This window comes from Sorex fumeus, unplaced genomic scaffold (genome assembly GCF_029834395.1).
Source record: "Sorex fumeus unplaced genomic scaffold, SorFum_2.1 ptg000098l, whole genome shotgun sequence".
NCBI lineage: Eukaryota > Metazoa > Chordata > Mammalia > Eulipotyphla > Soricidae > Sorex > Sorex fumeus.
In genome coordinates, this window is record NW_026606155.1 from 89,214,842 (window position 1) to 89,238,334 (window position 23,493).

A 23,493-nucleotide genomic window follows, 5' to 3' on the forward strand; every position below is an offset into this window, starting at 1 on the left:
TATTCAAAATTCGTTGGTATTGGGAAGTGCACGTACTCTGCAGCTTCTGCTTCCCATAGTGAACAATGCAGCTTCCCTACCAGGAAGTATCTGGAACTACTCCAGCATATCTACTCCAGTTGGTAGATCTGCTTGGTTCCTGCCCTCATATTCTGGCATCTCTTTTCAACCTCTCGTGGGTAGTGCCTGTCTTGACCAATATTCTAGCACACCATGCTGTCTGGAGGGTCTGGCCAGAGCCATAGATCCACTCTGTCGGCTACCTACCCAAGTGTTTTGGAGTGAAATAGTGCAGGAAGTACTAAAAAGAAGTCTTACATGGGAGACTTGCCTGTGACTACCCTTGAGCAAGACACCACTGTCTCTTCCATGTCTAGGTCAGCTCGCTATAGAAAACCTTAGATACCAACAACATGGTGTCTCTGTACCCATCACTTTCTTCCAGTCTTGTTGAAAGGACACCATCTCAGGTTCCAAATCAGATTTATAGCCTGTCGCTTCCCTACCAGGAAGGAAGCCAGATGTCTTACTATCATCAGGGCACTCCGGGTCTTCCCTTTCTGGAGAACCTGGTCCCTGCCTGCAATCCAATGGCTCTATGACATACAACAGAGGTAGGGTCTCTGCCCTCCAGGAATAGAGCAATGCATCCCCAGAAAATTGTTATGGTTCTAAAGAAGCTTCAGCCCCCAAAGAACTGACCACTAACCTCCACATCTAGAATCTACTAATCTGTGTCTGCTCCACTCATCAAGGAATTGAGTTATCAAGATGAGTAAACTGGAGAGAAGGGAAATCTGGCACTCAAAACTTGGGGTCAAATCTGCAAGTGGGAAAATGTCCATAGACAGGTGGCATTTCAATTAAATGAACTGAGATTCTTATATTTATGAAACCTGAAGTAAAATAAACTCAGTTTAAGTTTAAATCCCCTCAATCATTTTAAGGTACCGTATTTTCACACTCGACATCAGAGTTTCTAATACAGATTGGAAGGTATGATAGTATAAAGACCACCTAGGTTTCCTAGAAGAAAACTTCAGTAGCATAACAAGGAATGCCACATTTTCATGATTGATCAGTCTGCCAGTGTTACCAAAGTAACAATAAACTCCATTTCTTAAATTATTGTTTTTGTGATTCCGGAAGACATTTGAGAACTCTTATTGTGATGATACCACATTAACTTTCCCTTACTTTAATGTACAAGATTCTGAATACACAATATACTCAGAGATCCTGTCAAGAGTTGTCAAACCTATAATCTCTAATTGAATACAAAATTCTTTATGAAGTGGTGCTTCATTCCTTCTTTGATTTCGAGATATGAACTTCCAGAGTTTATTTTTTTCAGAAAAGTGAAGAAATTGACTATATTATGCTAAGCCTCTATAGCATTTAATAGTTTACAAACCTCTAGCTTCAAAAAAAAAGCTTAAGTTTGGGGGAGGCAGAATGTAGGTCACAGACTGCAGTGCTCAGGGCTTGTACCTCGCTGTGTGCTCAGGGTTCACTTGTGAAGGTGCTTAGGGGCTCGTATGTGATGCTGAGGATCAAACTATAAGTTAAGCTCTGTGCAGGGCAAGTACTTTACTGACTGTGCTATTCCTCTATTCTAAGTCTCTTATTTTTAAGTATGGTTTACACAGAAAATGTTTCAAGTACAAGGGAAACAACGGCACCACATACCAACAGTAAGAATGACAACAGTTACCTCCGATCTTCTAGCTGAGGGCCTTGTCCATGATCCTTAGAAGAGCCAGTAACACTGTGCTGCCCATTGCCAAAAGGTGCCCAATTATGGCACCACGAGTTGTGTGGAGGGAGTATATGGTTTACGGGGGACTGATTTCTTCCGTGGTTCCTTTGTAGTGATGAATTCCCTGGGGTAGGAAACTTCCCTGGCATTGCAACCTTCAGAATAGACATTTCGTCGGACACAAACTTCAGAATTACCCATGTCTTGCAGTATCAGGATGCAAATACTTGAGAATAACCCACCACCAGAGCTCCAGATAATCCCATGATAGATTCAGAATAAAGTAACCTGGCACTACCCCCTTTTCCAACTCAGGAACAAACAGATGAGAATTGGGATGAGATGAACATTGGGCTTTCAAAGTCTCTGGATACCTAAGAGATTCCAATAGAAAACCAAGATCCTCCGCTGTGCCCTTTAAAAATCCCTCTTATCCACCAGCTCCTGGCCTGCATTGATCCTCTCAGCCAGGGGCAACAGCCAGGTACTGAAACTAATGGTCAGGAAAAGAATGGTTAATGTTTGGAGGACACAGAGACACTTGAACGTGGAACTGAATCTGGTTGTATTTTTGCAGATCAAGACATGGGAGAAAGATAAACTACTTCCCCAGCTCTTTGATTGCTTAAAAGACCTAGATCAATGCATAGATCTGCAGGGAATGAACACCACAGATACCATCACTCTGAATCAGGGGCAAGAAAACTCAGCTGGCACTAAGGGGACCTCCCACCCAACACAGAAGAACAAAATCCAGGTCTCTGAGCCTGTGGAGGGAGAACCCAAGGCCAAAATCCATTCCAAAGACTCAGAACACTTGCTAGGGGGAGCAGGGATTGTTTGTAGTGCTACAGCCAGTGATAGGTGTCTGTGACCATGGCCAAACTTTAACAACAAACCTCAGAAAACTGCATCCAGCACAATAAGCAAGACGAAGAGCCATGGGCAGGAGAAGACAAAAAAAGGCCAGAGAAAACTACTTGAAAGCTGATGACAACAAGCAGACAGGGAATAAGGTGAAAGCAGAAGAGAAGCCCAACATTGCCATGATGAAACGCAAGTTAGGTCAACCTTAGCTTTGGCAAGAGGCCCTTGAAAAGCCCTGCACTTGCCTAGGCATGCACATGCTGGAGTCTGTGCAAGTGTTTGATGCACTGGGGAAGAAGTGGGATCCAAAGCCTGGATCCTCTTCCTCCCGGGTCCTGAGTAGTTCAAAGAAGTCCAAAGACGTACAGCCCTCCTCAGCTGTCAAACCATGGCCAGGTGCTACACAGGATGGAAAAGGTCTTGAGAAAACTCAGGTCAAAGCTTAGAAACCAAGCAGCAGTGCTGAAGAATGCTCGACTCCTTCCCAGTCTGAGCTGCCACCTCCTGGGAAGGTCAAATTGCTACCTTTGCCTTTTCTTACCATGGAGAAGCCGCAAGCACGACGTGTTCCTCAGAAACCACAATCTCTGGCTTCACATCATCCTGCTGCAGCTTACCCTGCCAGGCCTGGCTCGACCAACTCAGCTCAGCCAACTGCCACCAATTAATCCGGGCCAGTGACTGCATCTTTGTCATGTCCTACCAGACCAGCTCAGCCCATTTCAACCAACCCATCTCGACCAGCTATGCTGAGTTCTACTAGTCGGCTTAATTCTCAGCCTGCAACTTCTAGACCTGCTCCCTACAAGACAACAGCCAGCACTTCTCTCCGGCGGGGCCCTCTTCCTGTCTCTGGGACCGAGCACCAGTCTCCACCCAAACGGCAGAGTAAGTTTCGACTACAAAACTTTCATTTCCAACCAATTCCATGGAGAATGCCCAATGTTCCCGAGCCAGTCATGTCAAAGCCCATCACAAAAGAACAGAGACCAGAGTGTGAAGCTATGAAGAGGAAGGCTCAGTAGGAGTGTGAGAATGCTGCCAAATGCACCTCTTTCTGGAAAGTGCAGTTTTTAATCCAGAGAGAAAAAGATATGGACATCTCTCGATTCTATGGCTATAAGTAGCTAGCATGGTTGGTGCCGCTTTAGGTACCAGAAAGTTGCCTTAGACAAACACTTAAAAGCCATTCACATTTCATTTATTCTCATATATTTTTTAAAAAAATAAATAGATGCATATAGGTTAATAGATTAGTAATAAAAGTTCTGAATATTGAGAGGCTTTCCACTGTGGGGGTTATTTGGAGGCGGTGAGGGTTGAAGGACTCATGAGAATGAAATAGGTGTTAGAGGAGGGATAAAAGTGGAAACAGACAAGAATCTAGGAAAGAGAAACTTGGCTCAGGGTTGTAAAGCCCTTAACATGAGAATTTTTATGGGCTTTATGAAGAGTTGCAGGGGGCAGTCAGTGAAATAGTCTACCTGGTAGTGCATTTTCAGGAGTCTGACCCAAGATTCATTTCTGGAATCCTATGTGTTCCCACAAGTTTCACTAGAAGTTATCTTTGAGTACAGAGCCAGGAGAAAGCCCTGAGCACAGGCAAGTATGCCTCTATTGACAGTCTCCTCCAAAAAAGAAAGGGAGAATGACACAGTGAGGGGGTTTGGTTTAATATAAAAAAATGGGATATGCTAAGGAGGATTAGTGTAATAAGATTACCTCATGAAAACTAAAAATAGTTTCACAGAGGCTGTCTTTATGTTTCATGACCACCATTGTTAAATAAAGAGATTTGAGACATATCCCCAAAAGGTGTGGGTGGTCTATCCATAAATGATCAGGCTGTGGGATGCTAACACTGGGGAAAGAACCTACAGATGAACAGTCAATGGCCCTCAGAATTATTCAGGGGTGACTATAGGGACCAAGCAAAGAGAACAGTTGTAGCAAGAAGCCCGAAAATCAGCTCTTGGAACATGTAAAGATCAATTGCCATGTACTCAGGCCCGTGGTTCAGCCACCCTAGATGCACCATTTCACTTCATCTTCCCAACAATACTCAGAGCTAGTATTACCGGGGCACTAGGCCAGCGTGGTTCAACAATGAGGTCTATATGGCTAAGTGCTTTCGATTTGCAAACTCCCGAAGTTGGCCAATGTGTCTTTCAGACCACAGCATCCTGACATTACTGAGTTGGGAGCTGAAAGTATGTTACCCTCAGGGGGCCTCTCGGGGGTTTTCCGCGATGTCTGGTGCCTGCAGCCTGCTCTAAACATCGATGTTAACGGAAGCTCACACAAAAACCAACGGTATCAATGGCGTTGGAGGCTGGGCCGTGGGAGAATCCGGACTGGGACATGCGCAATAGGTCACCACTCCCAGAGCGGTTGGGACCCGCTGTTCTGGAGGTTGGGAAGGCGGTGGTGGGAAGAGATGGTCCTAGGAGAGATATGGGGTGATGAATAAAAGGGAAGGGAATGGGGAAGAACAGGGACCAGGACAGCAGATGGGCATGATGGAAAATTGGTGGGTTACATTAAAATATTTTTTAATGAAAAACTGTATTCCATTCATCAAAGGAACAACAACAGTAGGAAAATTAAATAGGTTAAAAAGAACAGGTGACATACAAGTCAGAGAGAGCTCAAAGAGCAGAAGTTCTTTCTGGAGCTCCTGCTGGACCTTGGGCAGACAGCCTGGTTCTCCCAGCATCACGTGGTGTGACCACAAAACAACCACCAAGTATTAAACATGCAAAGACAAAAGAAACAAAAATCAAGCTGCTGAACATTGAGAGTGGTGACTCGATTTTCTTTTTGGGGACTGTGAGAGTGTGTTTGATGTGATGTGTTTTAAGTATTTCCTAAGGGGAAAATAATAAGAACACCTTGGCCAGCACAGCGATTAGGGGCCCAAAGGGGACTGTCTGATGGCCTCCTATTGCTACAGTGAGAAGGGTAAGGTGTACTGCATTTACCTAATTTAGAGTTTGAAAAGAAGAAAAAATCTGCCACAAACCAACAGTTATTCCCAATTTTCCTAGTTGCTTCTAGGCAATGAGTAAAGGAGAGAGAACTTGTACCCTTTTAAAATACACACCTGCATAAGTAATTTTTTATGGGATCCATCATTTAAGACAAATTTCAGTGGCATTTTCTATACTTGCTAATTTTGCAACCACTAGCATTATTTTATCCATGGGCTGGAGCAATAGCACAGTAGGTAGGGCTTTTGCCTTGCAAGTGGCCAAAATGGCCGACACGAGTTCGATTCCTCCAACCCTCACGTAGAGCCTGGCAAAAAACTGAGATTATCACCCCCGCACTGCAAAGCATGGCAAGCTACGCGTGACGTATTCAATATGCCAAACACATTAACAATTGTCACAATGGAGACATTACTGGGTCCGCTAGAGCAAATCAGTGAACAATGGGAGGACAGTGATAGTGACAGTGACCATTATTTTATCCATAACAGTTTCATCATTTCCAAAGACCTCTCCATTCTCTCTCTTCTCTGGTTCCTGGCAACACTCCTCTTTTGTCTTTCTGAATTTTCTTTCTCTAAACCCTTCACATATAAGGATCTTAAGATATGTGAAATTTTTAGCAGCCTTTTTAAAACCCTGATGCTTTCAAAGTTCATCTGTGCTACAGTATGTCATTACTTCCTCTGACTGATATTCTGTTGTATGGATCTATCATATTGGATAGATTTCCACATTTTTTAAATGCGCAGAGCCCTGGAGGTCTCATAAATTGGCTAAAATAAATATCAATAGTGGTTGTACACATAGTACAGAGGGTAGAGTGCTTGCCTTCAACACAGTAGGCCTGCTTGGCTCCCTGGTACTGCCCTGCCAGGAGTGACTCCTGAGAACAGAGCCAAGAGGAAGCTCTGAGTACCATCATGCGTGGCTACAATACACAAAAAATCAAAGCATTCACACACACACAAGATCTAGTCCCGTTCATGTAATTTTAGATGCTAACAACATCATGGTGTAGAATGGATAATGGCCATTCAAAGAAACCATCAACTCTGCAAATATTCCTTTGTTTAGTTCAACTTCATTGAATAGATTCTATGACTGGCAATGGAGAGATCTGGTGAATTATCAGGTGAATCAATGGAATAACACTTGTTCTGACACAATGGAGGAAGAAGATGATGAAGATAGAGGAGAAGGTCATGTGACCTTCGAGGCCAAGATGTGAGTGTATTAACTACCAGAAAAATTGATGTCATCAGAATTTAACAGAAAATACAGGCTAAAGATCTTCGAAAGAAGGCATATATCATGGCCAACATATTTTTCCCAGTGATCTTCATATAAAATTTCTGGCTTCTAGGACTGCAGAATTTTTTCTTCTGATGTTTAAACTAACAGGTGATTGGTTACAGCAGTCACAGAAAACATAAACAAAACAGCAGATTAGTAACACAGTAGATTGTAAAACAATACAGTACTCCAGAAACAAATATTTCAAACTAGTACATATAAAATCTAAAAATATTTTTCTATTTCACTCTTAAATAAACACTACTTGATAGTGGAAAGTGTGTAGCTATTAGGCAAGTAGCAACATCATGAACCGGGATTTAAATTAAAATGGCCAGTGTCGTTCCCTGTCCACATTAATTTTCAAATTATTTTGAGTTTTTCTTGCAGTGACTCATCCAGGAATGATTCCTTACTGCAGAGTCAGCAACAATCCCTGAGTATAACCAGGTGTGGCCTCTAAACTGAAATAAATAAATTAATAAATAAATAAATCAGATTTTCAAATTTTCCTATCCTATAATTAGCCATATTGTCCATAACTCAACCACCTCTATTCTCAAAGCCACTCTCCACAAGCTGAGACAAGCCTCACCTATGAATGAATCTATTCCTGGACCCTTTATACTTTACACCACTGATAGATCAAGAGTAGCACACCACATTTGATGGGGTTTAAAATAGAAGGCAAGTGGTTGGTGGGCTTGCACACCAGGGTAGTGTGCCCCGAAATCCAGCTCAGGTGACTAGAAAACTCCTCACCGTTGGCCATACCCACATCTCCCAAAGCACTCAGGATGGAGGCATTCCCAGGCAAGTTTTAAGACTGCATCAGAAGTGGAACTTTATTCCTGATCTGGTGCCATTGAGGCTTACTCCCCAAAAAGTAGAGCAGAGGCAGTGGGCTTGGCTTCCAATGCAGCAGAGGCAGAGACGTATGTGGCTGCTGTAATTTGCCCCTTTCTAAACACTTTGGACTCACATCTCAATTTCCATGACCTAATTTTGAGGAGGACAGCCTGGCTCTCACACACACATTATGCCAATAGTTTACTAGTCTATTCCAATCTCACCAACAAAAATTGATCTCAAGAAACTGAAGAAGTCTAACATTAAAGAACACATATCTGAAAGTGCACTAGCGGACTCACAGAAGTCACAAAGGAGCAGCACCAAAGAGGAAGCTAGTATCCTAGAAGGGGGAAAAGGTTACCACCATGAAAGAGTTCATCCAGAATCCTTTCTCACAGCAAGAGGAGAACATTGAGAGTGAAACGAAGAGTCCCATCTTGAAAATACCAAAGCAGCATGAAAAAAAGGGGCAAATCCCCACCACGAGGAGGGCTTAAAGAAAAGAGCTTAGAAGCCTCAAAAGGGAATACTAACAAATAAAATATCTCCAATAAGATGAACTGTTGAGGGTGTTTCTTGAACTCAAAGAAACGATGGAACAGGCAGTCAGTAAATTAAAGGAAGACATGAAAGAAACAGTGGAATGGACAGCCAATAAAATCAGGAAGCAATGAAAGCAGAAATAAGAAAGTGACAAAAATATGTCACTAATAAAGTTAGAAACAGAGTGAGCATGCTCAACAGTAGAATGACCACCACTGAAAACAGAATCAGTGAGCTTCAAGATGAGCTGCATAACGCATACAGGCAACAACATATAATGGGAAAGGACCTCAAAATCGCTCAGGTGAATCAGAGACCTAGCTGAGGAACTTTAGAGGAACAACATGAGAATCATCAAAGATTCAGAAGAACAGGGAGGCAACCCCAATGAAGTAGCAACAGTTAAGGACATCACTGCTGAGAATTTCCCAAAGCTGGAGAAAGCAGACATCCAGATCCAAGGAGCTTGAAAGGAACCAGTTAAAAGAGACCCTAATAAAGAGACTCCAGGACATATTACATTCAGAATGACGGATACCACAGATAGAGATATAATCCTGCAAGCAGAAAGGTCAAAGAAGAAAATCACATACAAAGGAGCATCCCTTAGATCTGCAGCAGACTTATCAAAGGAAACTGGCCTAGCACAAAGACAATGGTGGAATATACTGAAAAAATCCAATGAAACGAATGCCTCACCAAGAGTACTCTATCCATCAATGGAATACACTTCAGCTGTTAGAAAGGAGGAAGTCATGAAATTGATATCCAAGTAGTTCAACATAGTAAGTATCATGCTACATGAAATGAGCCAGAAAGAGAGGGACAGACATAGAAAGACTGCACTCATCTGGGGAATATTAAAGAACAAAATTGGGACTAACACCCAAGAATACTTGAGATAAGAACCAGAAGGTCTGCTCCATGGCTTGGAACCCGGCAAAATTGGACAGCGACATGCAAAAAAAAAAAAAAAGGCTCAGACCTCTACATAAGACCATGCACAAAAGTCAGATCAAAATGGATTAAAGACCTCAGAATCAGATCTGAATCCGTAAGGTACATTGAAGAGAAGGTCAGCAAAATCCTCCAGGTCATTGAAAATAAAGTATCATCAAAGGTGAAAGGTCACTGAGCAAGCAAGTGGAAACAGAGATACACTAATGGGACTGTCTTAAACTTAGTAGCCTCTGTACCTCAAAAAAATCAGTGAGCAGAATACAAAGAAAGTTTACAGAATGGGAAAGGATAATCATCCAATACCCATCTGATAAGGGGTGAATATCAAGGCTATACAAGGCACTGGTTAAACTATACAGTAAGAAAACATCCATCCCATCAGAAAATAAGGCGATAAAATAAATAGAAACTTTCTCATAAGAGAAATCTGAATGGCCAAAAGGCACATAAAAAATGCTCTTAGTCACAAAACATCAGGGAGATGCAGATGAAAACAAAAACATATCATGTCACGCCACAGAAACTGGCACATATCCAAAAGAAAGAAAGCAACTGGTGTTGGTATGGATGTGGGTCAAAGGGCACTCTCTTTCTCTGCTGGTGGGAATGCTGACTGGTGTAGCCTTTGTGGAAAACAATATGGACTTTTCTCAAAAAAAGTAGAAATTGAGCTCCCATTTGACCCTGCAATACCACTTCAGGGAATATATCCTGTAAATGCAAAGAATTTCAGTAGAAATGACATCTGCACTTGTACATTCATTGCAGAACTCCTTGAAATAGCCAGAATCTGGAAAAAAATCCAAGTGCCAGAGAAGAGATGACTGGTAAAAAAAACTTTGGTACATTTACACAATGGAATACTATGCATCTGTTTGAAAAGATGAAATGATGAAATTTGCATATAAGTGGATCAATATGAAGAGTATCATGCTAAGGGAAATCAGTCAGAGAGAGAGAGAGAGACAGACATAGAATGACTGCTTTCATTTGTGGAATATAAAGTAACAGAATGGGAGACTAACACCCTAAGATAAAAGAGATAAAGGTTAAGCAGGTCGCTCCAATGCTTGGAAGCCGGTCTCACAAGCTGGGGAAAAAGGCAGATGGAATAGAGAAGGGACCACTATTTAAATGATTGTTGGAGGGCTCACTCGGGATGGTAGATGCCTGCTGAAAGTAGACTATCAACCAAACGTGATGGCCACTTACTAAATGCGTTGCAAACCATAAAACCCCAAAGGAGAGAGAGAGTAAACGGGATTGTGTTTGCCACAGAGGCAGGTGGGAGTGATTGTGTGGGGGTGGTGGGAGGCATACTGGGAAAATTGGTAGTGGAGAATGTGAACTGGTGGAGAGGTGGGTACTCGATCATTTTATGACCAAAACGCAATCAGGAAAGTTTGCAACTCCGTACCTGAAACTCATGGTGATTTATTTAAAAATAAAAAATAAATAAGTAAATAAAATAGAAGGAAAGCAATCTTAAGGGAAATATATTTATACATATATATGGATAGATGGACAGACAGACAGACAGACAGACAGATAGATATGCACACAAGGCTAAACCTTTAACAACATCTTACTAATCTCTTATAGAAGTGCTTAATGGCTCCAGGGTGAAATAAAACTCTCTTGACATACTTTCCTCTAAGAAACACTCTCTTGACATACTTTCCTCTAAGAAACACTTTTCAGATCATTTTTAGCGAATTATTCATAACAGAATTTATTGTTGAGACGGAAGTGGTCATTGAAGCCCTAGCCAATCAGGGCATTCAAGCCCAATACATCAGGATCCTCCGTGAGCTGTACTGCGGATTCACTACCAGGATCTCACCATTCTACAAAGAAGTGATCGTTGATGTCAAGAGAGGGGTGCGGCAGGGTGATACCATTTCACCGAAACTCTTCAGTGCCACCCTCGAGAACATCATGCGACGACTGGAATGGGAAGGAATGGGAGTGAAGATAGATGGTGGGCAACTACACCACCTCCGCTTTGCTGATGACATTGTTTTAATAACACCAAACATCAGCCAAGCGGCACAAATGCTGGCCGACTTTGACCGTGAGTGTGGAAAGGTAGGACTACAGCTGAATCTTACGAAGACAATGTTTATGAGAAACAGCCTTGTTCCTGATGCCCCATTCGCTCTCAATGGAACGACCATCTCCGAATGCAACAGCTATGTGTACCTAGGTCGAGAGGTCAACATGACAAATGACCTGGCACCCAAGCTGTGCAGGAGGAAGAGAGCGGCTTGGAACGCCTTCAAGAACGTCGAAGAAATAGCTAAGAGGATGAAGAACTTCCAGCTCCGGGCACATCTCTTTGATTCCACTGTTCTTCCTGCATTAACATATGCCTCAGAGACCTGGACCCTACGCAAACAAGATGAGAACGCTATTCAGGTCTCCCAAAGAAGAATAGAAAGAGCTATGCTTGGAATATCACGTTTCACTCAAATGAGAGAACGAATCCGGAGTTCTGACATCTGTCGACGATCAAGGATCAGGGACGCTGTCTCATTTGCCAAGGTGTCGAAAATCAGATGGGCTGGTCACGTAATGAGTTTTAAAGACGACCGCTGGACTAGAGCTGTTACTGATTGGATTCCAAGGGATGTCAAGAGACCGCGTGGCCGCCCACCTACTAGATGGTCAGACTTCTTCGTCAAGATCATGAATGATCGGTTTGAGGCCCTTCATGTTCCCGGAGCGAACAGATGCCATTGGGCTACACTAGCACGCGACAGGGACAAATGGAGACGTTACTGGCGCCCGCTCGAGCAAATCGAAGACTAACGGGACATTAAGTGGTTAAGTGGTTATTCATAACAAGCAATACAAAATTAATTCTTTTGGCTTTGCTTTTGGGCAGGGTTTTAGGTTTGGTATGGAACATTTGAAATACGGTGGTGAGAAGGTGTAATGGTGGTGTATTGGTGTTTGAATATTAAATGCACTCAAATATTGTGAACAACTGTATAAAAATAAGATTAGGTTAAAAAATCTTTTTTAAGATATCAAAGCAACAATTCTGAGTGTGGAAAACTATGAAGAGCAAAAAAATCAAGTATCTCATAGGTTTCTGTATCCAATTATTAGGTGTTCAGAAATAGCATGGTCCACAAGGCTCATTCTGAAAAATGAATGCTGAAAGCCCCAAAGGTGCCATGTGGAGAGAAGGATAATATGAGTCCAGCACTAAGCCAAAGGCTTAGGACTGTGATCATTAGAAAGTAGTTGGTTGTCAAAAAATGAAAGTGTATAGAGCAAGACCACTTAATATCAAGGTTGAATCAGTGCAGAATTATAATATTGAGAATCAAATAGTGGAATTTTCTGCTATTCGCAGTTCTCACACTTCAGTCTATAAACCACTAGGAATCTCATCTTGCACATAGTACTGTAGCACTGTCCTCCCATTGTACATCGATCTGCTCAGGCGGCCCAGTAACGTCTCCTTTGTGAGACTTGTTACTGTGCTTGGCATATTGAATATGGCATGGTAGCTTGCCTTGCTTTGCTGTGTGGGTGAGATACTCATGGTAACTTGCCGGGCTCTCTGAGAGGTATGGAGGATATGAACTCAGCTTGGCCAGGCTGTGTAAATATAATTACTATATTTAAAAATATTAATACCTCAGCCAGAGGACTGGAGCAATAGCACAGCGGTAGGGCGTCTGCCTTGCACGCAGCCAACATGGCTGACCCGAGTTCGATTCCTCTGCCCCTCTCGGAGAGCCCGGCAAGCTACCGAGAGTATCTCGCCCGCACGGCAGATCCTGGCAAGCTCCCTGTGACGTATTCAATATGCCATACACAGTAACAACAAAGTCTCTAATGGAGACATTACTGGGCCTGCTTGAGCAAATCGATGATCAACAGTAGGGCCTTTACTTTACTTTACTTTTACCTCAGCCAGAGCCATAGTAAAGCAGATAGCTATTTGTCTTGGTCAGGGACCTATCCATGTTCAATCTAAGGCATCCCATATTTTTCAAAAAGCAGGGCCAGGCATAATTACTGATTGTTGAGCCAGGAGTAAACTCTGAGAATTTTGGAGTGCACCCGCAATAGTAAGACCTTATGAAGTACCTACTGTATACAAGCCATTGTTTTAAGCATATTAAGATGCATGAAGATCATAATATTTTGTTAGAAATGCTCTAGCAGCAAAGATATAATATCAAAGAGATTGTATGTGGGAAATTGTCTGCCATGAAGGCAGTGGGAGGGCAAGAACTGGAGGGGGGTTTCTGGGGAGACACACTGAGGGTTGTGTGTTCGCAGGGCTCTCTGGACAGCTCTGGGAGGACAGGTATGGGAGGAGCTGAAGCCGTATGATTCCTAATATTCTCCTCCTCCTCAACTGTGCTTTTCCAAAACAGGAGAATAGAATCAACAATCTCCCATGTATTCCAGAATTCCAGGGGATCTTAGTCCCTTCCTTAGATGCCTTATAGACATTTTTCTTAACTTTTTCCCAAATCTTGGTTTCTAGAGTCCCTTCATCCAGGAACCATGGGTTTACCTCATAAACTGCTTTAAGGCAGGACCGGAGTTGGTCTCTGGGAATGTATAGGTCTGTGTTCCCTGTCTTGGGGGAGAGACACTGAATCAAATCCATAAACGTCTTGGCCTGTTCAGTATGGCTCGAGACACTTTGAAAGATCTTGGGAAGGCTCAGAATCTGTCTCATCTTAGTGGGGGATTGCTGCTAGGATTCTAACTCCCAGCACACTAAAAAATTCTATTCTCCCACTTACTTTCTAGAGTGGGGGGTGCACCTAATGCTATTCTTACCTTTAGTTGGTAGTTCATGCTTGCTCCAAGGATGCCAGCTGTACAAAATCTTTGAGGGCAGCCAGCCTGAGGCCCCAAGGGCTCTTCCCTTAACTGCCTGCGTTCCTGGTGCCTTGGGCTGCTCACCCAGCCAGGGTGGCTGGGGCCATGGGGCAGACTGTGGACAAAACGAGGGACAAGCCGGTTGATTGATCAGTTGCCATTTATTCCATTCTCGCCACACACCTGCCCCAGTCTCTCTGAGCCTCCCATTCTGGTCTCACACTGCCTCTCATTACTGTCTCCTTCTGTCTCTCCTGCTCATCTCTCCACTCCATCATGCAGCCTAGTTTCTCTCTCTCTCTCTCGCTCCACGTGCTTGGTCCTATATTCTTCTTCTACATTCTTCCTTCTCTGTCCCCTTTCCTACCCTCTCTTTGGTCCATCATGCTGCTCTGCTTTCTCTCTCTCCAGCTCTCTTGCCTCTCCAACTCCCCACACTCTGGGCTGACACTGCACCCAGTCAAGTACAAAAATCAACAGAAGAAAGCCCTTCCTGAGGGCCCACCTAATACGTATTCTAAAGCCCTTCCTGACTGCCACAGGCAAAATACATCCTAAGATTGCATCTGCCCCACTTGAGAATATACCAGATGATATCCCACAGATATCCTGAAAAAGTGCAAGATGAGAAAAGCCCCAGTGTGCAGCGGATACACACAGAAAGGAGCAGAGCCTTTCCTGACAGTGGGGTCCACCTAAGATTCCTGCTTTGAACGGAAGTTTCAGACACCAAGGAGATGAAGGAAGTCTCTAGATAAGTATCTCCACACCCCTTGCCCCAGGCCTGCTGCTGCTTCTGTGGGTTTCCAGTGTGTGACAAAGGCCAGGCAGGGATATTGTGTCGCTAGGAAATTGCAATACAACACATTCTTTTGGTCAAATGTTTTAATATTAAGCTGAGTTAGTGTTAATAACAAATATAGCTGATATTCTTTAAAAACAAAAAGAAGTGAAGGAGATGTCACAGCCAGTGTGGACAGTGGCTTCTTCTGAAGCTTGTTACTGGCGGTGTCGTGGGTTGGACGGCTGAGTCGGGGGCTCCCGCTGAAAGTACAGGACAAATCTGGGGACAGAGAGGCAGCGCTTGGCGACCAAAGCCACACTGGCACGGTCCCCGCCAGGCTCAGGAGACCAGAAGGGTCCAGGCTGCAAATCAGTCTGGGCTGTGGGTCCATGGACACGACTCAGACTGTCCCAGGTACTGGATCCTGGGTACACCCCCACTCAGGCCTGTCCCACCCACATCTCTTCCTCTGTGACCAACTCCAGGTCCCTGAACCAGGTGAGAAACTGCCCATGAGGCTGCAGGCGGTAGTTCTCCGCAGCCTCCTGGAGCAGAAAAACCTTCAGGAGGATCTTATTGTCCTGGGACATGGCGAAGAAATGAACGGAAAGTACTGAGTGGGGTGCGGCGCAATCCAGAGCTGCCCAAAGGCCCACTAGAAGGAAATTTCCAGAGGGATTCCCCCTTCACTCTGTCCATCAGCATCTCCACTTGTCTGAGATCAGATAACACCCCTCCACCAGGAAGTTCTCCTTGATGGATCTCTGATCCCACAACCACACACAAGTCTCCCATTGTTTGATTCTCCTACTACAAGTGTCAGACCTGAGGGACAGAGACAAGTAGGTCTCGACAGGGCACCAGGGGACAGGGAAGTCAGGTCCACTCCTCCATTCCCCTGCAGTCCCAGCTGCTCACCTTCTCAAAATTCTCCTTTTTGATCTCCTCCCTCTGGACACAAACATCCAAGTGCATGAGAAAGGGCCCCAGGGTACCCTGGGCCAGGCTCTGAGCTCAAAGGAGAGGTCCTGGGTGTCAGGGACTCAGGCCTACCACCCTGTGACACACTGCGGGTGTCACTGTGGGGACCAGGACCTTGTCCCTGAGGTGGATCCTGAGGTCACTCTGCCCCACGCCTCCTCTGAGGGAGGGGCTTTGGAATACCCCTGACCTCAGGTGGTTTTGCACCAGGGGCTCTACTGATCCCCCCAGGAACTGGAGACCAGACATGGGCGGACCGTACTGCTCCTGCCTTGGGTGTGTGACTCCACACACAGGGAGCCCCCGGCGTCTCCCTCAGGAGGGCTGCCCAGGGCTGAGATGCAGAGGATGGGGGTTTCCAGCCCGCCCCGCCCCAGCCCACTCACCACATAATCCTCCTTCTCTCTTTCGAGTTGCTCCAGCTCCTGGAGGTAGGGCCCCAGGAAGGGGATCACGCCCTGTGCCGAAGGGGCTGTTAGAAAGAGGCCCTGTGCTTGGGGTCCCCAGGACACTCCCAGGCCTCAGCTTCCCACGCCTGGCTCCAGGTGAGCAGGAGCCCCTCTGTGACCCCCCAAGGTCCTCTTCCCTGCGCAGCTGAGATCCTCCCTTGGTTCCAGGGTCGCTGCACTCTCCCTGGCGTTCCCACACGCCCTCCACATACCAGCTCTGCAGCTACCTGCTCTGTCCTGGGGGTTGGACGGGGTCAGCAGGAGGCAGGGCAGGGATGGGCCTCCTTTCTGAGGGAAGACCCTGGTGGGGGTCCCTCACACGCCCCTCACCTGCCCCAGGGGTCTCTGCTGGCCTCTCCCGAGGTTCTTCAGCCAGAATGCAAAGCTGCATCCCTGCCCCCTCCTGAGGACTAGCACCCATTTCTGAGCCTCTGGCCCACAGGCCCAACCCTTCTCTCCTCTCTCAGGCCAAACTGAGGAGAACAGTGACAGCAGAGCCTGCATCCCCCACCCAGAGCAGCAGCCCTACGCAGATGACCCCAAGGCCTCCTGCCCCACAGCACCCAACAGGCCATGATGCCACCCACATGCCTGCCCTGCCCATGCAGAGCTGCTGGAAAGTTTCAGAAACCACATGGGAGCCCAGCACATGTCCCTCCCTCCTGCCTCCTCCATGCAGGCCTCCAGCCTGCACACTACATATGGGGGCTTGCAGCGGCTATGTCGCTGGGCCAGTCTTCTCCAGGCCCTCAGCTTCCACCGGTTCCACCTAGGGAGGGAACATTTTTGTCCCTAGGAAGTGACCCTTCATCCCCTGCCCCCCGGGTGGGACACTAGTGGGCAGCACCTGCCTGTGCAGTGTCCTGGGCTCCTGCAGCATGAGCTCGGGGCCAGTAGGGGGGCAACGTACCCCCCATCCCACTGTGCACAGCTTGGTTTGGGCAGTGCCGAGGCCTGGACAAGAGGGTCTGTGACCAGGAACACACTGAACATCTGTGATTCAGATGGAGCTAGTGGGAGTCTAGTCTGAGATCACACAGCATCACCCACCCCATTGCCCAGTCACTCACTGTCCCCGGGACCAGCATCACTGGGGCAGAGCACCGAGACCTTGGCACCCATGCAGGCCCAGTAGCTGGGGGAAGGGGGGAGACAGGGGTTGACAGACATTTCAGCACTGGGAGCCCCAACTCCACATATTTTGTTTCTGGCTCTCCCCATCCCCGACACTTAAGGAAACTGGAAATGGAACCAGAGCTCAGGTGAAAACCCTGAGTCCCTAAGTCCCCTGCCCAGTGTCTGGACCCCCAAGCTGCTGTCCACAGGGGTCTCAACTCACTGAGTGGCACTACAAACAGATTGCAGAGGCCACAGCCTTGGGGACACCCACCAGGACATGTGGCACCAGGTCTGCCGGAGTCTGCGGATGGCAGGGCTCTGCAGGGCACAGAGGATGGCATTGGTGGACGCCCAGTTGTGGAGGCGCTGGCACTCCTGGGAGGCGAGAGCGGGAGTCAGGGCAGCTGGAGTCTGAGCACCCGCAGGCCACAGTGCAGAACCCGAACACTGGGACACTGAGAGTTTGGGGTCTACGAGAAACAGGGATCCCCAAAGATACTCCGGGAGACATTGTGCTCTACTCGAGAAAGGAGAGGCAGGACGATGAACCCCCACTGGGACGGGCCCCGAACCCAGTGCCCCCAACTCCACAGAGGCTCCCGCCCCCACATACCTGGGCCACTAGGATCCAATACTCCAGCATCCGTGCCCATGCGGACAGGTTCAGATCCCCAAGGCAGGTGGTAAGGACACAGGTGGCCACAGAGAGAAACTGGTCCTTGGTGGCCCGAACAGTGGGGCACACATGCCCGTGGTCCAGCCTCTTCTTCTTAGACCAGAGGGCCCCCAGGAAGTGGTAGGGCAGCAGCTCCAGAAACAGCTCCCGGGGAAAGGAATAGGCTCACCGAGAGCCACCCCCAGGGAGACAGAACACAGGACACGGCCAATCTCACATAGGCCTGTGGGCTGTGCTGGGCATGCATTGAGGGCTCAGGACCCCGGAGCCCAGATAGACTGCAGGGTGCGGGCACAGGGCCCCTCTGACTGCTCTACAGGCTCAGGGCCCTCCCTGCTCCCTTCTCTGCACCCCTCAGAGGCACATTTCCCTGTGGCAGCTGCCAGGGGACTGGTTCCTGCGTAGCCCGTGAAGGGAACCGCCCTGAGGGTCCTCATGGAAAAGTCCCAGGAACTCAGAACGCAGCAGACACTTGGACCCCTGACACCAGTTTTTGCGCCACAAAGACCAGGATCCCTCACTGCTCTCTGCCAAGCTCACAGACAAACACCCCGTCTCATGTCTCCCTGACATGGACCATCTCAGCCATCTGGGACAGTGCAGGTCAGGGAACTAGCACAGGGGTGAGTGTGGGCAGTGAGGGCCGCTGCCCAAAGAGGTACCTGGGAAGGCAGGAGTGGGCGGGTGCTGCCTCTCACTGCGTCCATGAAAGTCAGCTGTTCAGCCACCAGCCTGGGAGGAAATGTACTGATGGAGACCTGCTCGCTCCCAAGCTCCTCGTGGCGGCCCTCAGCTGCCTCGCTGGCCCTGCTGGCCTCTAAACACGAGCTGGAACAATGAGGGTCTCCAGGCCCAGTGTCCTCCAGCTCTGCCCATGCTGCTACGGCTGCCACTGATGCTTCGACAGGCTCCGATTCTGGGGCAGCCCACGGAGGCAGGCCCAGCTTCTTAGATGGGTCTGGGACAACTGCTGGGGCTGGAGCAACCTCTGAGGAGAAGGAGCTTGCCTCAGGGTCCCACAAAGAAACAGCCAGAAACAGAGGAGCCCGGTCCCCCAGAGCACGACATGCAGGAGCCCAGCCAACCCAGAGGCCTTTACCCTGGGCCCTGGTCAGAGCGATCAGGAGAAGCTCCTTCTTCACGTGCACTTGGAAGCCAGAGCCAGATAGATGCACCTGGATGCGGTCCACCATGGATGGCATGGAGACACAGCACAGCAACTCAGCACAGTACTCAGGCCAAGCCCCATATTCGGGACTCAGGGCGCTGGGGAGAGTGTGTGGAGAAGAGTCAAGACCCTGGAATGAGCCTCTCCTGCTTCCAGAAAAGGTTCCCTCACCTGGTGCCCACTGAGCCATCATGTCACTGAGAAGATCCAATAAGGAAACTTTGAGTGGGTCCCTAGCCCTCTGACCCCAAGGTCATGAGAATGACCCTCCCACCTGGGCCTCTCCTGGGCTGCTGTGAATTCTAGAACACCTGCTCAGCTGAAGGCCTAGGATGCTAAGCAGGAGGGTTGACAGGAGGCCAGACAAAGGGCAGTGGGGCAGGGAGCGTGGGTCACTCGGGGAGACCCAGCCCAATCTGCTCTGCTTCCTGAGCCCTGAGACTTCTCTAAAGCCCAATATGATTCAGCGACCCTCTCAGGGAGGTTCCCGTGGTGGGGAAATGATGCCTGAGCTCCGGCTTCTGCCCACACATGGTACCCAACATAACCCCATGTGTCCATTCTGGATGGGGACAGGCGGACCCAGTCTGGGCCCTGGACCTCTCACTGCTTCAGTACATCTTCGTAGTTGAGATCTTGCTCCAAGTATAGGAGGAGGCATCCAGACCTAGCAGCAGGACAGTGACCCATGGAGTGTCTAGACACACGGCAGGATTCTGAGCTCAGACCAGGACTGAGTCCCAGGAAGTCGCTCTACTCTCCTGTGACAAAGTTGTGTGGAGAAATGCTGCACAACTAGGTGCTGCTTTGACATATGGAAAGACCAAAGTATCAAAAACTTTCTCCTGTGCCAGGATGCTGGGTCACCTGTGTATCCTCCTAAGACTTCTAATCGCCCACAGCTATGCCAAGAGGAAGACCAGAGCATGGAGGAACAGATATGCTTGGGAGTGAAGGGGGCGGGTGGTTCCTATCCATGTACTTTGGGGGTCCCAAGCCATAGACTTTTAGTGCTGAGTTGCAGAGGGGTGGTAACAAGAATGAATAAGAAGCTCATGTTCAGGAGAGCAGGCAGGGCCCAGCACCTGTCCCGGTCCATCCCATGTCCCCCTCCAGGACCTCGCGTGATTCTCCCTCCACCACTGTGTTCAGAACCAGCGATGCTCAGAGTGGCCGGGCTCCTTCTGAGCACCCCAGGCTGGAGGCAGGCATGGCCCAGGGTTGGCAGGGTGGCTCTCACCAGTGCAGCATCTGCTGCAGGATCCATGGTGGAATGGGGAACTCCAGGCCAGTAGGAAGGACGGTGGTGACAGTGGAGAACTTCCGCTCAGGGGAGGCTGGCACCCGGGAGACCAGAAGGTCCAGAGTTGCTGCACTGAGGGTCAGCATAGTGCAGGCCTCATCCAGCGACCCCGGGCACACAGGCTTCTCCTGTTGGGTGGGAAGGGGGGCGGGGAAAGAAGGTCCAGAGTTTCCAAGGGGCCAGATTCTGAGGGGCTGGAGCCCAGAACTGTGAAAAACCAGCTCCTAGGGGTGGAAACAGGAGCCCCACATCTGCGAGGAATTGGGCTGATGCACATTAGCTGACCCTGTGCTGGAGAGCATTGGGGATTGGATCACTCTGAGATGGGCTGTGGACACCTCGTGGGTCACCCCAAGTGGACACCATGGAAGAACCACAGGTGTCTTGAGCTGGGGTCTGGGCTTTGCACCCACCTCCCCATCTCAGACCATCAGTGTGCGGGCCCCTTTCGCCTGCTCACCTGTCCCAAGCACTGGGTGTCATTGCAGGTGCTTGGCCCCGGGCCCGTGTCCTGGGAGGTAGAACAGCTGCTTCCCACCAGCAGTTCCACAGGGATGTCCCAAGCTGAGCTCTGCAACACAGTGGCTGTCACCCTCAGGAGGGACCTCAGATGAGGGGCCCCTTGAAGTTTCTGTTTGGTCCAACAGTGAAATGTCATCTCTCACCACAGAGTCTGCACACCGCAAAAGAAATAAGAACAACCAGTGCTGGCACAGATGCAGGAGAAAGGGGCTCTCAGTCATTGTTGAGGGAAGGCCGACTGGCCCAGCCTTTTAGGACAACAATATGTCCATTCCCCCCAAAACTGGAAATTGAGTTTCCATGTGACCCAGCAATGTCACTTTGGGGAAATAACCCCCGATTTAAAAATACACAGCTGAAATATCAATGGCACTTCTATGTGCATTGCAGCACTGTTCAAAATAGACTTAATCTGGATACAGCCTGAGTGTCGAGAACAGAGGACTGAATAAGAACATTATGATATATCTATACAACAGAATACTACACAGCATCAGGAGAAAGAGGTCATGAAATCTTCTCAGATATAGATGAACATAAAGAGTATGGCGCTGAGTGAATTGAGTTAGCGGCAGAGGGACTGGCATACATTGACTGCACTCATTTTGATATATATACATATGTATATATATATGGCCCTCCCGTTGATCGTCGATTTGCTCGAGCGGGCCCAGTAACGTCTCCATTGGAGACTTTGTTGTTACTGTGTCTGGCATATCGAATACTCTCGGTAGCTTGCCGGGCTCTCCGAGAGGGGCGGAGGAATCGAACTCGGGTCGGCCATGTTGGCCGCTTGTAAGGCGAACGCCCTACCTGCTGTGCTATCGCTCCAGCCCAAATTATTGGTAAAGGTAAGGTAAAGGTAAAGGCCTTCCCGTTGATCGTCGATTTGCTCGAGCGGGCCCAGTAACGTCTCCACTGGAGACTTTGTTGTTACTGTGTCTGGCATATCGAATACTCTCGGTAGCTTGCCGGGCTCTCCAAGAGGGGCGGAGGAATCGAACTCGGGTCGGCCATGTTGGCCGCTTGTAAGGCGAACGCCCTACTCGCTGTGCTTTCATATATATATGAAAAAAGATAATATGAAATGAGTTTCCAAATACAGTAGAAACAAGGACCAGGATGACTGGTTCACAAGATTGAGGGTAGAAAGGGAGGGCAGTTAGGATTGATAAAAGACCACTATGACAAAGTACTTGGAAATGATGACTGTGAATAAGAACTGCGTGGTGAAAGTAGGGAAAGGAATTAATATGATAACCTGTATTGCAAACTATAATGGTCGAAAGGAGATAGGAGAGAGAAAGGGAGACAGAGAAAAACAGATATACAGAGACAGAGATAGAGGAGAGAGACTGAGAGACAGAGAGACATAAAGAGAGACAGAGGAGAGAGAGAGAGAGAGAGAGAGAGAGAGAGAGAGAGAGAGAGAGAGAGAGAGAGAGAGAGAGAGGAAAGAATATTGTGTGCCATAAAGGTGAGGGTGGTGACTAGGAAGCTAAGAACATTGGTGGTGGGAAATATACACTGGTGAAGTAACAGGTGTTGGAATGTGTATGACTGAAACTCAATCAACTCAATCAAGAACAACTTTGAAACTGAGTTTCTCACCGGGATTCAATACTTTAAAAACTGTTTTGTTAAGAAGCCTTCCATCCAACCTTCCATCATGAGGCAGCTGCTCCTTTCCAAACTTTAAAAACTGTTTTGTTAAGAAGTCTTCCAGCCAATCTTCCATCATGAGGAAGCTGCTCCTTTCCATAAGAATACCACTTCACTCTCCGCAGACTCTACTTCACAATCCACAGACTCCCTCAGCCCATAGCCCACAGCCCACATACTCACACAATCACATTTAACTCACACATAAACATATGCTCATACACAGACACACACACACACACATGGTTGTGAGTCCACGAGGTGCATCACAACTGTGAACTCTTGACCCTGTTGGCCCGGATTACCCTTGAGCTCCTCCTTCCCTGGAAGAAGGGTTGTGTGTGGGGAGAAGCCCTCCTCCACAATCCGCAGGGACAGCAATAACCCTCACTCTGGGCTTGCCTCAGCCCAGAGCCCCTGAACACAGGAAGACAACGTGAAAACATGTCAATTGCTTCTCAGTTCAAGTGAACTAGACGGTCACTTTCTCAAGAATGAACACACTAGGGAACCAGCATTCTAAGGCAGTTGAGGATGGTCACTAGGGAAGTGACGTCATTTTCCAGGGTACGATGAGCTCATGAATTCCTTCCATCGGACCATATGCCCGCCCCTGTCATGGCACCCACTGTCTGAACCTGGGAGTTGAGAGCTTTCACGACTATCTGGAAACAGAATCTGGGTCCCAACTCTGAGGATTCAATT